At 39.3% G+C, this 17,777-nt stretch overlaps 1 pseudogene; it reads right to left on the reverse strand.

The window, feature by feature from the left end:
• Nucleotides 1-820: 820 nt before the first annotated feature.
• LOC124068632 overlaps nucleotides 821-17,777 on the reverse strand; it is a 175,875-nt pseudogene continuing 158,918 nt past the window's right edge.

Genomic DNA, 17,777 nt, shown 5'->3' on the forward strand with positions numbered 1-17,777 from the left:
CATTGTTTTCACCCTTTTTCTACCTTGTAAACACATGGAAGCAGTCAATTTCATTGCCTTGTGGAACTTGCCTCCTTTCTTTTGAGAGTGACCATAATCCTGCCCCCAGCATCTTTGATATCCACTTTGACAAACATTAAAACAGGGCCACAAGCAGAATATTTTCTTCACTTTTCAAATCAATTTTCAGTAACATACTGTATATACCTCCTGTTGCTGGCCACGAAGCTTCAAGAGGTAATTTATTCTTTATGTGAACAGCTTTTATGTTGATTTCATAGCAAATGAGGCTGTTTTACAAATTTAACTGTGCTGACTAGAACCATAAAAAAATAGGCTGACTGAGCTTTGTTGTCATGCCTTGTCATGTTACACTCCTGTGTGACAAAAATGGGGCTTTTATTTTACTTCTTATTTCCCTGATAAGTAAATAATCTTCAAGTATGAATGAGGCTGAATAATTTCTCCTGCTTTTAAGGCAAATCAGCTTGTTTAGAGGGTGTTTCATAATGAAGAGAAAGCGGAACTGCTGAGTGATATCATTATTTTGGTATCTAGGAAATTCTCATAAGGGAAATGACACATGGGTAAATTTCCTGCTTGTTTTGCAGAGGGAAAAAGACTCAAATGCAACACTAAATGACTTGATCATATACATATTTCTGCAATGTAGAGGTCACAACTGTATCGACTTTGTTTCAGATACTGACATATATTCTATTTGGTTTTATATGAACTAGTAATATCTTCCTCATTTTAAACTGTCAAAGCAACTTATCTGTTTGATGGTCTGAACTTGAATCACAGGATACATCAGATGAGGAGCTATAAAACAATAAATATGCAGTATTATTTTCCAATCTTTGTGGAACGGTAGTTTTGTCAAAGCAGACCTAAAACTTTCACGATAAGAGCTGCACATTTTCAGCCTGATGTATGAGGCATCTGATTCTGTATGCCTTGCAGGGATGTTAATGGAAGCTGAACTGCTGGGAGTGCATGTTGCCCTCCTCATTACTGATTGGCTGATTCCTGCCTTGCTCCTGTTTGAGCAGCTCCACCTCGTTCCTGTAGGCATCCTGCCGGCACAGCAGGGAGTCATTCTCGCTCTTCAAGGCCTCTGCTTGGGAAACACCCAAAGATTCAGACGTTACCCAAACATACACAGTGATACATTATTAGATCCCCAAGACAAGAATGTAATCTAGTTTCTGGTCTATTGTTCTGTAGACTAGGTGTAAGCACAGGTAGAACTACCTGCTCACCATTTCTGCCTGACACACTTCCGACGGTGCCGTTTGACTAGCTGCAGGGTCTTCAGCCGGGAGCCACCCTTCATAGGTGTTTCGCTCCTTTAATCCTGGAACATCTCAGGGTGGTGGAGCAGCTAGAGGGACATCTCCGTAACGCTCCCTGCAGCCTGCTTTAGGATCCCTTTCTCCCCCACACCTTGTCCTTCCTCCGAAGCCAGAGTCAGAGCCATGTCCACCACTTGAGCTACATTCCACTTTCGTCAGGTCTGGACTTGCAGGTTTGCATTTTGGATGGATGGGTCTGGTGAGTCTCTTAGCTCGAAAAAGAGCCTCACCTTCTCCTTATTGTAGCCCAAGCCGATTGACTGGAGTGGGAGCTGTAGCATGTTACTGCCAAAGAGTGCCGCATTGGATCAAACTTTGAATTTTCCTGGCAGGAAGCACTGATTGATCTTATGAAGGCCGTCCAGGAGTTGGGTTGTGACAGAAAGGAGGGTGGTGACATCATCCTTGTAACTCCGTGTGGGCAGGAGTCTTTGGCCTGTTTGGGACTTCTTTTGGGATTCCTCTCACCATCTGTCTCCCACCTATCAAGATGATCTCGAATGCGGTCATGAAGAGAATGGGGGAGATGGAACATCCCATTCGTATCCCCTTTTCCAGCTGGTGCCAGGCAACTGTGATGTCCCGGGTTGTGTAGCAAACATACCAGTTATTGAAGTAGTTTGCTGTCAGCATCTGGATGCTTGATGGTATGTGGAAAAACTCAAGGGCAAATGTGATGAGCTGGTGGGGAAGTGAGCCAAAGGCATTTGCAAGGTGTAACCAGACAAGGTGCAGGTCCGACTTGCTGTGCCTGGCTCTCTGGATTTGTTCCCAGATCATCGCGGAGTGTTCCATGCAGCCTGGAAACCCTGGGACACCTGCCTTGTGACAGCTGATGTTGGTGTAGCTGTGGGTCAGGAGGAAGTTGGTCCGGTGTCTTGCCAAGACTGAAAAGAAGATTACAGTCTTGGCCTTGTGACCTTTGCCTCTGAACTGGCCAAGGTTTTTGGACTCCTTTTCCTTTGGGATGAAGGTGGTGATCGCCTTGCACCATGCTGATGGAATAGACTGGATCTTCCAGGCAGTCACCATAAGCCCCCACAGCAGCCTCAGGAGCCCAGGGCAGTTCTTGAAGACCTTGTAGGGTCCTCCATTTGAACCTGGTGCTGATGCTGCTCTGGCATGATGGATGACTTGTCTGACCTCCATCCACTTTGGAGGAGCAGTGTCAAGCTTTGTCAGGGGCTCAGGTAGACGGGTACTCATAGAAAATCTCTTCCTGTACGTTCCCAATTTAGTCATCAACAAGAAAAACCCTATTCCCTCACCTCATACAGAATTGTTAAAAATACCGTGAAATTTTTCCTGACGCCGATGCAAAAATTAATTCTGTTTAATCTGTAAAAAGGGAAAAGTGAAGAGAAATCCCCCAGAGGCTTTTAGACAAAGATTCATTCTCCTTCTTTTACATTTCTGAACCAAATGTAGAGTATGAGAGTCTTTAAGAAATTATGTTCCCATGCAAGGACTGAAATATAGTCCCTTTTGAAAAATGCCAAAAGTGCCTTTTATCTCTAAATAGGCTTTTGACTTCAGTAGGGTTCTTCATTTTCCTCTTTTCTGAAAGAATTTAATTCACACTGACCTCAGCGCAGAACAAAGCCAATTTATTGATTTTGATCTGAAATCCACTGCTAATATATTAATAAATGCACAAAATCTGATTTTTCAGTGCACTTACAAATAGAGGCTTCAAAGTCTAATAAGGTGTTAACTCTGAAATAAGATCTGACAATAGACAAAGGTTTGGCCTGTACAATGTGTAAAGGAAGAGTGATACATTTTATGGTTAAGATTATGTACCTAATGGTCTGAGTTAAATAAGAAGAATTCACCCTCAATTTCTGATGCAGCACATTATGCTGGCTACTGCCTATTAATAACCGTGTCTGCTTCAGGCAGTCTTTTAAGATGCAGGCTGCATTGGTGAGCTTCCCCACTGACTTAATGGAAATTAACTATTAAAACACTCCTGATGAAGCCTCAGACTGAGCATCTGCGTGCTGGTAGATAAACTCAAACATGCTAGATTTAGCTTAAATAGAACTATAGCTCATATGATGTTTTCTTAGATGGCATTGGAAGCCAACAGTGTTTATACCTGATCCAAACGGTCACAGTTGGGAGTGCGATGAATCATCTCGGGGGTTGCAAACATAAAAATATAAAAATGGAAAGAAACAACAACATGGGCTGTTTTTTTATCTGATTTCTGAAGCTGTTCTGATGAAGTGTACTGGTGCACTCAAGCTTTTGTTAGGAGCTACACTTAAAAGCAACACTACTACATTAACTAAGGTCTGAGCTTACAATCTGCTGCTTGAAATTAAATCAGCTGCCTGGAGACCCACCATTATTTTTCTAACTTGTTTATCCACATCAGGTAGCTTGAGTGTTTGCCGTTGCGCTGATGTTCATCAGTAGCAACCAACGCACAAACCTGCACTCATGTTCTTTACTTAACTTTATGGAAATCTGTGAGAATGCAGTAAGTTTGTGATGAAAGGGACAAAGGACAGCATCAGTAATGTTTCTACCAGACCTTTTCTATACACTAAGGTTTTTCTACTTCCGTTTTGACACAACTAAATCAGCAGACCATTCTGGGTTTTTCAGGGTGTGAATCAAAATCAGTAAAGATGTTTTGTTTTGAGGGCGATTTCCACTTGAACAAAAGTAGGCCTTGAGAAAACTTTTGTGAATCAGGGTCATTGTGTTCAGCATAGGAATAAACTAATTGTAAATTATACTACATAGTTGACTCATTCAGATGGTGTAGAGGGCGATGTAAGAACATCATTTCCCACTTTTAATCAAATGTGAGATTGCTATTGTGATGACTATCAGTCAAAACAGAATGACACCCAATAAAAAGTTTAATATTTCCTCCTGAATGGTGGCAACAAGTAACAATCATAGGTTGCATGGAAGATGCTGATGAAACCATGATTAGATGGTAACAATATCCTGATTTGATCTATGATTAACATGAATGTATCATGTGGCCACACAACATCTTTCATATGTGCATTCAACAGTCTCTCATAATGTCTGCCAAGACATACTTTGAAAGGAATCATTTTCTTTTATCTTCTTAAGTTATGATTAAATTATTTACCTACGAAAACAAAAATATGGGTCTGGAGAGCCCTTCTGTGTTTATGTTGTTTTATACCAGCAAAGTTAAGTGAGGCAGGGAGGGGTCTGGATTACACTGATTTATTTGCCCTTCACATCCCTTGACAGGAATGTTATCAGCACTAACAAACACATATGCACCACAGTAAAATAACAAGTTATCCTCATGTTAATTTCTGTGTGAAACAAAAAACCCTCAGAGATCTGAGAAATGTGTGCACAGAGTGTGTATTGTGTACCCAGCTACAAAACCTATCAAAGTATTCCCATAATATGACTTTTTTTTATTTTTTATTATTTTTTTTTATCAGATTAAGTTTCAGCATTACCAGTTCCCCATTTAATTTTTTTGGTGGTTTATCAGATTTAGCAGTGCACAGATTTACGGCAGTAATAATAACAAGGCGTTTCCCAATATGTAGCCTAAAGGGCACAACTTTTCTTCAGAAAAGAGATTTCTAAAGATTAGTTCCATTTCCAGTTCTGCACATCTTACTTATTGCTTATTGTGTTTCCTGTTTCTAATATCAGTTAACGTGTTTTTACAGGATAATACAGGCACAGATTCTTTCTCACTGTGTTTGTGTTTGTAATATAGCATTCAACAATGTTTTGTGCTTTCCAAGGACTCTGTTATAATGTAAGTTTTTTGAATGAGCACACTTTGTCTACAACTTCTACAACTACTGAACTTACTGATATTATACATAGCAATACTATGCTTCAGAGCAGAGAAACAAATGATGGTGAAGGACAGCCATTTACCTCCACATTCTAAAGGCAATATCACTTGACCAGAATAACATTTGTTTTTGTATTTATTTCATTTTGAGTGTGTCATGCACAGACCAAATAGGTTTACCTGAGGTTCTCTGAGTCTCAGTTGATGGCAGACGAGTTCTCCATGCCATCATCAGACACCTCCATCTCCTCTTCTCCCCTGATGCTCATCAGCTGCTCATTGTTCATGTTTCTAATCTTCTACAAAGTACGATAACAGAAGCAGGTAAACATAGTGTATACCTTCTCCACTGCTCATCAAACAATATCATCTCACAGCAATGTGCAAACCAATCCAAAAAGAGCAGCAAACACACAGACAGACAGCCATGTGTGTTCAGCGTCTCTGGCGTGTTAGCTCAAGGTTAACAGAAACCAGGCTTGCAGACATGTAACCTTTGAATATAAACACACATCTGGATTGTGTGGAGTTACAGACACTGAGCTACACGTGAACATGCTTACGCTGCATTTTTCAGGAAGTGGTACAAGGTAATGTGTCACGCTGAGTCTCTCACATGAGGAGGAGGAGTGAAAAAGCAGCGTTTGTGTGATTGATGTCAAAATATTTTACTCTTCACTCTCGGCACTAACCCAGTACAGTTCGACTTGTCCCGTTGACCTCCTACCTCTCTTTTATTTTCTGGTCAGCGCACACACACAAAATGGGCATGCATCTGTTCTGTTATCACACTGGAAGAAACAAGGCCTTTCTACTCTGGTTAATGCAGTGTGAAAGTATATAACAGATAAAAGACAGCAGGATTAAAACAGGCTATTGAGCATGTTAAAGAACGAAAGATCAAAGAGCACTGTGATCCTTCACGAATCTAACTTCTTGCTGTTAATGAAAAGAACCCCCTTCAGTCCCATCCTAGAATGTTTTAAAGTGGCTGTGAATAAAACATTACAGAAAAAAAACCTTTTAAATGCCTATTTATTATATTTGTGACTCACAAAAAAAAAAAATCACACCTTCTCTAAACAAGCTTGCTTTCGGATAGAAAAATGACACAAACAGCAACAACATGCAATAACTGCAATGGTGGTTACATCTCTAAATTTGTTTCTGCTTTTCAATTTGTCCACTTCAATTTCCTCTTTCAATGTCAAAGGGAAGAAAAAACTGGTGTCCCAAAAGAATCATAACAGGTTCCACCTTCGTGAGGGCGAGAAGGGATGTGACATATTGCCTGTACAGATGATTTTCTCTCCAGCAGAAGTCTTACACTACCATAACACCAAAGCTGATGGCACACCATAATTTCATTACAAATGTTGTATTGTAGACCCTACCTTGAGATGCACTGTTCTATGAAAAGCAAATCTAGAAATGCAGCCTCTATGTGTCTGGATATATGTCCAAAACTATGAGAATTATAACAAAATACAATATATAGACAAAAGTGTTGGAATGGGGCTGTTTTCAGCGGTTGGAGAAGCCCCTTACTTCCAGTGAAGGGAAATCTTAATCCTTCAGCATACCAAGACATTTTGGACACAATGCTATGCTTTCAACTTTGTGGCAACAGTTTGGGCAAGGCCCTTTTCTGTTCCAGCATGACTGTGCCCCAGTGCACAAAGCAAAGCTCCATAAAGACAAGGTTGGATGAGTTTGGTGAGGAAGAACTCGACTTGAGCCCTGACCTCAAATCCATCAAACAGCTTTGGGATGAACTGGAACAGAGATTGTGAGCCAGGCCTTTTCGTCCAACATCAGTTGTGCATCAGTTGCGCATCTTTCCCAGAAGAATGGAAGCTGTTATAGCTAGAAAGCTGTCTATATATTTAGAATTTATTGTTTTTATTATTTAGCAATGTCATTAAAGTCCCTGCTGGGTGTAATGGTAAGGTGCCCCCAATGCTTTTGTCCATATAGTGTTTATATGTTTGTGCTTAGCTGAAGTGTCAGCAACATCACTTACTAAAAGTGTCACTTGTGTATATGCAGAAACTCTGCATGTGCCTGCATTTTCTTCTTACTATTATTATAATTTTGTTGTGTTGCTGATGTTTCTTTGCATCAGCCTTTGGGTAGTGGGCTTGTATCCCTCAGCCAGTAACAGTGTCCAGGGTGTCAGCTTGGACTATAGGTTAAAAATGTAGGGACTAGAACACATTTCTGTCTCTCTCTGTTCTGCTCTGTCTATGTTAGGGATGCATAAACACGAAGTCCAGCAACCTTGCTACAGGGCTGTGCAGAGGTGTGAGTATGCTTATTTGTGCTTCAGAACATAACCACTATGTACAGTTATGGTTGCAGACTCTCTTTTCCCCTCTCATTTTGAGTGGAATCTGTTTGCCGAAAAATAGACAAAAAAAAAACAAAAAAACAAAAAAACAAAAGCTGAACCTGACTCATAACATTTTTAAAAAATTATTTATAGATACTGTGATAATATCTTTATGGTTCTAATTAGCCAAGATAATTATGTAATTAAAATATGATAACATGACAGCACACCACTCTCAACTGACTGAGGCAGTGAGAATAATTCAGGAGCTGGTTTACTGTATGTTTAACATGAGGCTTTTCATCAGCAGCAGTAACAAACATGAGGATCTAAACACACACTTCACCCTGCGCTCCACACCTTCTGATGCAAAGGCTATTGTCCTTACACTTTGGAGTTAACAATAATGTGTAGAGGCACGGTGCCCTGCCCAACAGCAAATCAATAATCGTGGGTTAAAGTGTAAAGTGTGATTAATGTATCAACACCCTGATGTGGACAGCTCCAAGCAGCAGTTCTGAATGCTCGTTAATGTCACAGATCTATTTCTGGAAAGTTATTAGCATTTTCACAGTTCTGCAGGGGATGGAGCAGAATGAATGCTATTCTCTTCTCATACTGTACATGAATATTCACTAAGAATAGGGCCTCATTGACATTCAACAAAGACAATGTTTCTGCATAATGCTGTGACAAGGCTTGATCTGCAGTGATGTTCTATGTGTGAATATTCCACATTACAGGCAGTGTGTGAGTGAGTGCAAGAACCCGTGTGTGTTTATGTGCAAAATATATGTTTGCAGATCACATCCCTAACTCTACACGCAGGCACAAAGAGACTCAGCAGGTCAAACCTTTCAACAACCAATTACAGTAAAAAAACAACACAGACTCAATTAAATTCAAATCTTCACTATAATTAACGTGGCATTTTTCTGACAGTAAATAATTACAAAAGCAAAGCCCCATCAGTTTTTGAAAAAAATATGAGATGGATAACCTAAATTTCCTGCCCAAAGAAAACAAGCAAAAATGCAGTTACTTTCCTGTCCCTGTACAACAACAGGCACTGAATAATGAGACCGTTTAGAGCAGCAGAGAGGCATCAAAACAACCCATAAGTTACCTGCTCATTGAAGCCTTCAGAGACCAGGACCAAGTCCATGGCTTTAAGAACCAATTTACATATGGTACTGACACGCAGTCTTTATCAGGATATGTTATGTCTGGAGTATCACAACTGACTGTAACGTGATGGCATTCTGAATTTGTTAATTACATTGACAGATGTGTTGATATGGGGTATAAAATATAAAATACTAAAATTTCATGCAACACATAATGGGACAACTAAATAGGTATGATTGTCATTTCCTCTAAATGTCAGTGGATGGATGTTTGTTTCATTTTTGGGTAATGAAATATGTTAAAATGAGTGTTTGTTTAGCTATTTTCCATCATGAGCCTTCATGTATTAGACACATTTTATTGTTAACTCTGTATTTCAAGTTTCTAATTTTTTGAGCGAGTAAGGAAAAACAATGAAAATTTTCTATGGACATAATGCTGACATTTTGCAATTTTTTTTTTTTAATAGTAGATCTTAGTAGATATAATTTAAGTGGGCTGAACTTACTCCCATTGGAGTTCCTCAGGGTTCAATTTTAGAACCCTTGCTGTTTGTTTTCTCCTTTGCTTTAACAAAAACAAATGTTGGTAAAAGCCATGAGTACAGTTTAGGGTTTTTTTTTTTGTTTTTTTTTTAAGTATCCACCAACTTATTGCTAAATACATCCCTACTGAGACTACATACAGCTACGAAGACACATGTAGATGCAGTATTAAAACATGAAGTAATCTTTCAGGAAAATTAAAATAGAAACCTGAACCTGCTTGCACCATATGTCCAGATTCTTCCACTGGGCTTTGCAGAGATGATACAGTTTCTTTTGTTGGGAAGCAGCAGAGAATCACAGAAGAAAGAGAAAGAAAGAGGCAAGAGGGAAAGAGAAAATGAACGAAACAGTAAACTGGCATTTCAAGGGCTGTGCGTCTGTGTATCAGAGCTCTCTTGAATATTGACTTATATTTTTTTAATTACTTACATTTACAGAATGTACACATACTTACATAACTTATTTTACACCATAATGGAAGGACTGTGACATAAACCACTTCAACCCTATAGTCTAAATATATTTTCAGTTTTGATGGGTGTGCTTTTGATGTTATAACAACAGCAATTTCGACATATGAAAAAGTTGTCTTGACAGGTGTGTAGGATCAAAAACTCTTGGCTTAACAAACACTGTGTGGGATTCTTTACTTTAATGATGTTATACAACTTACAGAAAAGAGAGATATTAATGCAAAGAGAGAACTTTACCGTGCTTCTATGCTTCATACCATCTAATGACATAATGACATGCAATTATTTTCACCTATCAGCCCCCACACATAAATAATTAACATTAGTTAAACAGATTTCTATAGAGCAGTTGTCATTATGACATTATTGGTGACACAGAAATGGTTGTTTTACGATGAAAATAGTGCAAATAGGGGTGGTGCAGTGGTTAGCACTGTTGCATCATAGCAGGAGGGTTCCAGGTTCGAACCCTTTCTGTGTTTTCTCCATGTAGCCAGAGGGCTTCCTCCCACAATCCCAAAAACATGCACATTAGGTTAACTGGCTGCTTTGCATTGCTCCTAGGTGTTAGTGTGTGCGCGTGTGGTGAACCCTGCCTCTCCGACCTTGGTGGATATGCGGTATAGAAAATGGGTGGATGGATACTGCAAATAGTAAGGCCATAACAGATCCCAAACTTCTTATAAAAAGGATAAGAGTTTAAACTATTTACTGTCCCCTTAAAATTAAAATGTAACTTGTATTTACTAGTTTATTAGAAGAGAATGTTTTAGATAATAAAATAATAACAAATATTTTTTATTTATAATAAAATAAATATCTCAACAAATATATATATATTCTTATATATTATTATATATATTTTAAAGTTCTAGTGAAAGTGCAAATCATAGACATATCTGTAATGGACACCATAATTTCAGAATAAAAGTTGTTTTAAAGAAACCAAACGAACGAAGAAAAAAATGCTTTTTCTTCTATATTCTATATTCTACAATTTGGAAGACAACTGATATTAAGTCATTCTCTTATCAATCTTTCTTCCATTCATCTGAAGCAAAAGCCAATACAGACTTTGGGGATGGCCGTCCAGGTTTGTACACATTCATTTAGATTCATACATACTTCAGCATTCACAAAATGAAAAGATACCCTCTTCATTGGTTTTTGCTGACTGGCTGCCTTCCTTAACTGTCTGTTCGTCTTCATCGTCTAACTCTTGTCAAACTACAGTAGAGGGTGGTGAACTCAGCACTTCGTCTGAATAGATTCACTCCATCACTAAATGGAATAACATTATACAACAGAACAGCTTGCTGTAAAATTCCATGTGTCTTGTCACCATCCTGTACTGCATCCTTACATTAACACTGCACCAGCTCGGAGCTGGATTATGGCAGATTGATATTGGTATTTTCATCCAAGGGGCCTGCGTTTATGTTATGGGTGGATATGGAGGCTTTTATATTGGACACTTTAACCTATGAAAAATGCATGTATATAAATGTGTGTGAGGTGTTTATATAATGTGTCGATATTAATAATACATGCATTCTCAGATTATTTCAGTTTCACTGGTCAGTGGGGGATGGAGAAACAGCAGGGCTGTGACTCTGCCATTGTGCAAGTACTTGCAATATACTGTTTTGTCTCTACGAACACCGTCAGCAGTCATGTTGGAAGGAGGCACTGTTACTTGCACCATTAGATGTATGGGTGTAAAAAACACAACACAAAAAGGTCCACAGGTACAAGTATTAGAAAAATCAAATATGTATTTCTATATGTTGGTATATGTTGGTGCTCAGGCTATAATGTATCATTCACTTGCTCAGCAGGCTATGGGACTCAATGACTGACGTCCTTTTAAAACTGCATTATTCCAGCAGGATTTAGTGCTTGAATTCATCATTAGATTTGTTTTGTTTTCCAGTATTGTTCATTTTCTATATTTTTACAAAATTGTTTATGCCTCTGATGCACTGGCTGAAAAATTGAAATGAAAATGATCAGACAAGGTCGTTAAGCTAGTAGAAGGAATATGAACCAGTATTTGAATTGGCCTAAAATACATTTTAAATAATTCAGTTATGATATTTAATGTTCAAGAACAAGTCAATCAAATGGCGAGTAGAATCTCATATCAAAACTGATGTATCGCAAAATAATTACCAAGCATGGTAGGAAAACACAAGGAAGTTTTTCTTGGGCAAAGGATCCATTTCCATAAATTTGAGTTCACAGAAATACTTCAGAATGAACTGAATTAATCTTAGCTACTTGTAAGAGGCCATATCCTGGAGGACATATCCATTAAAATAATTTCATTTGAGAAATTTATGCAGATGTTGCAGATTCATGTAGAGTATTTAAACAGCATTGACGTCCAACCCTACTGGTGAATACTCCTTTGGTGTTGGCTGCAGATAACCCTAGACAATAGCCTCTCGTCCAAAAGTGGAAAACCCAGAACATAGTGGAAACAGATGTTTTAAGTGGGCTTTTCCCTCTTCCTGTCTGGAAGCACTGAGTGGTCAAACAATCCCTCTGGTGAGAGTGAAGCACCCAGGAGATCTTTTCTATGTTTTTGATGGAAGGCAGTCAAGCCTAGCAAGACATGTCAGAAACGAGCTGCGGATAGGGCCACAACACAGCCATGGTAGTCACAACGCTCCTAGTCAGGTTTTTCATTTTTCCTGCTAACAGGGACACAACCATAAGGTCTCATATTCCCTGACCAGTTAGCAAAAACAGGTGTGAAATGGGAAGTCAGCATTTTATCAAACAGGGGAATGCATCAAAAGCAACGGCAGATCTGGAATAGTCCACACAACTTCTGTGATGGTGAAAGAAAAATACTGCTATTTTTAAACCAGGGCACTGTCTTTACATATTTGGTGTATAAATGATTCATACTTAAAAGTTTTGGAATTGGTCCAGTAGATCACAAAACAGCTGCAATTTAATTCTTTGGCTCACAGTATCCAAAAGAGTTAACCCAGTCCAAAGCAGGTATATAAAATGGCGGCGGTGAGGCGGGCGAGTGACATGGTCAGGCTGTCCGGGGCAAGACGGCACATAAGACTCACAGAAACGATCAGGGAGACAGGGGATCCGAAAACAGGACGCCAGGAGGAGCTGAATGTGGAGCAACAGAGGGTAGCGGGATGTGGACCTGGACAAAGGAGGCAGGAGTCACTGAAGGGAAAAAAATAGAACACCAGAGCAAAAAAATCACAAAGAACAAAAGGAGCCTGAAGCATCTTCACCACCCGACGTGGGTGGTGAAGATGGTGGGTGGAGGAGGTGGAGCTGTTCGAAGGTGATTCGCAACAGGTGTGCAGGATGAGTGGCAGGAGTGGAGGAATGAAGCCACACCTAGGTCAGGACACACAAGCACATACACACACAGAGATAAGGCACAACAAACAGGAACAAACCAAAACACAAGAGAGGGGGTAAACAAAGGAGTAAAAAAGCAAAAACCTCATCTTTATTATGTCATTGAATTTCTGACATTCATGGGCTAAAGTTAAGGCTGTCCTGTGCAGTTGAAGTTCTTTATCATGGCTCCATCTGACATCCATAGAAAAGGTTGGCCTCATCTCAAACCAGAGCATCTGCAGATTAATTCTCTATTTCATATGTTATGATCCACTAAAACTAGGCATTATATGAAATGACCGAACCCATCCATCCATTTTCTGTACCTCTTATCCGTCAGGGTCACATGTGGGCTGTGGAGCCTAGCTGACTACGGGTGAGAGACGGGGTACACACTGGCCTTGTTGCTAGTCAACCGCACACACTCACACCTAGAGGCAATGTAGAGTAGCCGACCTAACCTAAGGGGCATGTTTTTGGGACTGCGGGAGAAAGCTGGAGTACGTGGAGAAAAGCCATACAAGCACAGGGAGAACATGCAAACTCTGCACGGACCACGACTGAAACCTGGAACCCATGACCAAATCCCTGTTTTAGTTATTTTCATCACCATCTTGACTGCAAGCCTGGAAAAGATTTGCAATTCAGACGAAGGAATGAGGAATGATTTGTCATTTAATCTCCTCTATCCAATCACCAGGACAACTGAGCATCTGTCTCACTAGAGCTTTGTAGTTGTTATTGTTTTTTGCTTCATTAAAACAAAAACACACTGTTTCACATTTTCTACACTTAAAAACACAAACAAAAACAATCCTGCAACACCTTAAAGCTGTCAGTGGCCAGTTATTTTAGTGTATTAAGAGTTTTGTTGCTATGGCATTCAGGGAACTGACTAACTACACACACACATACACAGACAAAGACATACATACAAAAATAAAAATAAAAAAGAAGCACAATTTCCAGAGCTTTTCAATAAAGGTAATTCCACAAAGGTGATAGAAGTGTGAATGCCTATGAAAACGTGGCCTTGTATGGCAGTCTGGAGCCCTGACAAAAGCAGAACCTGGTAAATCTGAATTTGTGTTCACAGGTGTGGTGTTTAAAACTGCCTTGTGGGAGACCAATCTCACTGTTGACGTTTGCATGGGTGGAACTATGGCAAGTGAAAGACAAACTCATGAACAGAAATAAGTGTTTGTATGGCTTATTTTGTAGGATGTGTATGGCTTTTAATGAGAGAAAAAACAATAAAAAACAAAAACCCTGAAAGAAAGCGAGTGAGGGTGGCTGACAGAGAGAAACAGAGACATACAATAAAATGAGAATAAGAAAGAATAAGAAAGTCCTCAGAGGCTGCAACCTCCTTCAGTCTATCTTCATGAAACCAAAACAACATAGCTAGAAATCAATACAAGCAAGCTCATAAATATGCATCACACAGAGAAGCACGGTGACGGCCTTACTTCAAGTGTAAGAACCTCACTACTGTCGTTTCCACCATTCAGCTATTCATCAGCTACTGTGGATTTTTTTTCCATGTCATACACGTTTAACACATTGCATTGTATCAGATAAAAGGGAAAAGGGAAAGCACAGTGTGCTGTGAGTGTAGCGGTCATACAGGAAGGAAGTGGTTACATAAAAGCCATTTACATCATGTAACATTTTGAATGGTAAAATTAGACCTGCCACAGACTTAATGCCTTTGCAAACTGACCCCCGATGTTTTCTTATAGGCAGAGGAAAATAAGTTTCCTCTTTCCAGAATGACAAGAAAATCAAAGTTTGAAATGTAAAAGGCTGAAATTAGTTAAATATTCTGTTATGCAGCCATTCACTGCATAAAATGAAAATGAAATAACCTTTTGAAGTGTAGTACATAATGAGTAGGTGGTGTTTGTGGAGCCGGTGGCGTGTCAGAATAACAGAAAATGATCACAATATGGCAAACATAATATAACGTGAGTGTAATTTTATTTGTAAATGTTACAGATTATTGTTAAATGTTACTTTTTTTTCACACATCCGCCTTTATTTTTATACTTACTGCTTTATCTTACTGCTTTGTTATTGTGTTGTAATTTAACTGCTGTTCAATCAAATTATGATTGAGTGTTGCCACATTAGGTGTTGTGACACTCAGCCGATTATAAAAACAAAAAAATTAAGACAGCATGTTTTATTTCAGCGTTAATATAAATATGATCCATCTTGCATGACTAAAGAGAATCTGCACGCATGTTTATTTTTGTCTCACACCAAATCTTTCAAGGAGATTCTGGAACAAATGTGTCCTGCAAAGATATCTAATATTTATCATTATTTTTTTTTTTTGTGTGTGTGTGCACATATGTGCGAGAGGAGAACAGAGAAAGCCCTTGTGTGTGATGGTAAGTGTGTGTGTAAAAATGTGTGGGTTAGAGCGTATTTACATTGTGGTATTTCTCTTTGGGTATCTCAGGATTTGATATGCTGTGTATAGAGCCACTGCCCTGTGATAAAACGGCAGACTGCAGAGTGTCATGGGAATTACTGTAGCGTAGCGTGGTCGATTGCACCTGTTACCTAAGTATAGCATTAACTGAATGGTAAATACTGTAGGATGGAGCTTTGTTCTTCAGGGACTGTGACACAGGATAAATTGTTTACCGAAAGCATGTGTGATCAAGAGGGGCACTCAAAGAGCCTTAATCTGCAAACTCTGGTAATATCCTAGCAACCTGTGTGTGTGTGTGTGTGTGTGTGGAGCTTGCAGAAGGAAAAATGTATATGAGCTGCATTGCCCTGTGTATGCTGGATTGCATTTACCGTAAAAATCCCTTACATGTATGTATAATGTACAGCAAAAGTTAATTATATGAGTAAGTGAAATTACACAATAAACTCACATTAAGCTGCTAGCAGCTATTGCCACACTGAAACAACATGTGAACAAAATGTGCTGTGTGACTGAGCAGAAAGGACTCACGCTGAGCCAATATGGTCAGCCACTGCAGTCTTGAACTTGTCTTTGGCCTTTTCCACGACCTTCCCGTGCTGACTCTTGTCGCTCGTCGTCCTGGCGGATGTGACCGTTGGAGGACTGGATCATGGAGTGAAAATTGTTGCCGTTCCTGCGATTGATTTTGCGTCATTGCAGCCAGGTCAAGAGCACACGCACTGTTTCAGGGAACTTGCTGTCATCTTGGGAAGAAGGAAAGAGACAAGGTGAAGCGAGCATGAGTCTTGGTCAATATGAGTGTGATAAGATGAAAAGTATATGTACTGTCATTCAGACCAGAAGTGTTGTACCCACACGGAAAGGAAATATATGAACATATATCCGAATATATGCAGAATATATGTTGCATGTATGCCATATTTAGGGTCATATATGTGCATGTATGTGGATATATAGGAAATACATGAGTCATATATGATCCACATATATGCCACAGTCGGGTGCATATGTCATACATAATGCTAAATATAGCTCATATATGTCTGACGTTTTGCATATATGTCATACATAATGCTGATATCTCACTTTATTTGCAAATGATGTAACGTGCATATATGTTCAAACAAAATGTATTTATGATTGTACTTATTTTAATTCAATGCAGACTGAGGTTTGCAGAAGAAAATTCAATGTATAAGAAAATAGCTTTTGATTGTTTTATATAGATATATGTTCAAATATTTTCTTTCCGTGTGGGTAAAGTGAAAAGGTTAAAAACGTGCAGTCTTTGCAAACTCTCATTTAGAGAAGAAAGAAAAGTGTCCAAAATCAATACCACAGAAGTACAATAATAGACCAACCTTTACCAAATAAGATTTTGTTGAGCAAAAAAAGGAACAGAGGAAAAAGTTGACATAAAGCTGCCTCTGCAAATTTACTCGGGAACCGTTTGATGTTAATGAGACAACATCAACCCACAATGTATGTACGGTACAAAACAAGAAACGAGCAAAATTCTCCTCAGCTTTCAGCTCAAGTTCAAGTGCTGCATTTGTGCAAAGTTGAAAGTACGTTTAATTACTGTCTGAGCTGTCTTGGTAACTCTGCAGGTCACATGTAAGAGAGTCTTGGAAGAAAGAATGAGGACATGGAAGATGATGAAATGAAAATAACTTCAAGAACTTACTGCCATCTTGGGAGCAAACACAACAAAAAGGATTAACTTAATCACTGAGGAGGAAATTTGTGAATATCTGCAGTTAACAACCCTCCCTAAATGTCTATAGGAAAGGTCAGCACCGTGTTATGTGGCTGCTGTTCACAGAGAGCAGGTTTGTTTAGCAGTACACCTGCTTTGTCTGGTGAATAATCAGATGATGTCAGGAGACTTTATCGATTTCTATTGTTGTTATTCCGTTGTGGTTGTCCTGTCCTCCTCTGCCTTGCTGTGCTGCTTACAAGTCAGGGGAGCATAGGAGACAATGGGCTCCCACACAGAGACGTCAGCTCACAACTCACAGCCTCAGATCTCCGCATTGTGTGCACACATAAGCATTACTCAGTGTCTTAACAGATTGAGTAGCTGGGCTTGGATTTATTCAAGCCAGGTTCTGCAGATGCTCTCAACCACACACACACACACACACAGCAGGGTCCATCAGACAGCATGCATGAACGATGATCTATCACAGCCACAGATATTGAATCAAGGTGTTATCTTATGAATCCCTGAGGTGTTCCTGCTTGTTTATAGGCGGACTCGGGTCTCATAATACATGCTCCCCTGC

The sequence above is a fragment of the Scatophagus argus genome, chromosome 12 (genome assembly GCF_020382885.2).
Source record: "Scatophagus argus isolate fScaArg1 chromosome 12, fScaArg1.pri, whole genome shotgun sequence".
NCBI lineage: Eukaryota > Metazoa > Chordata > Actinopteri > Scatophagidae > Scatophagus > Scatophagus argus.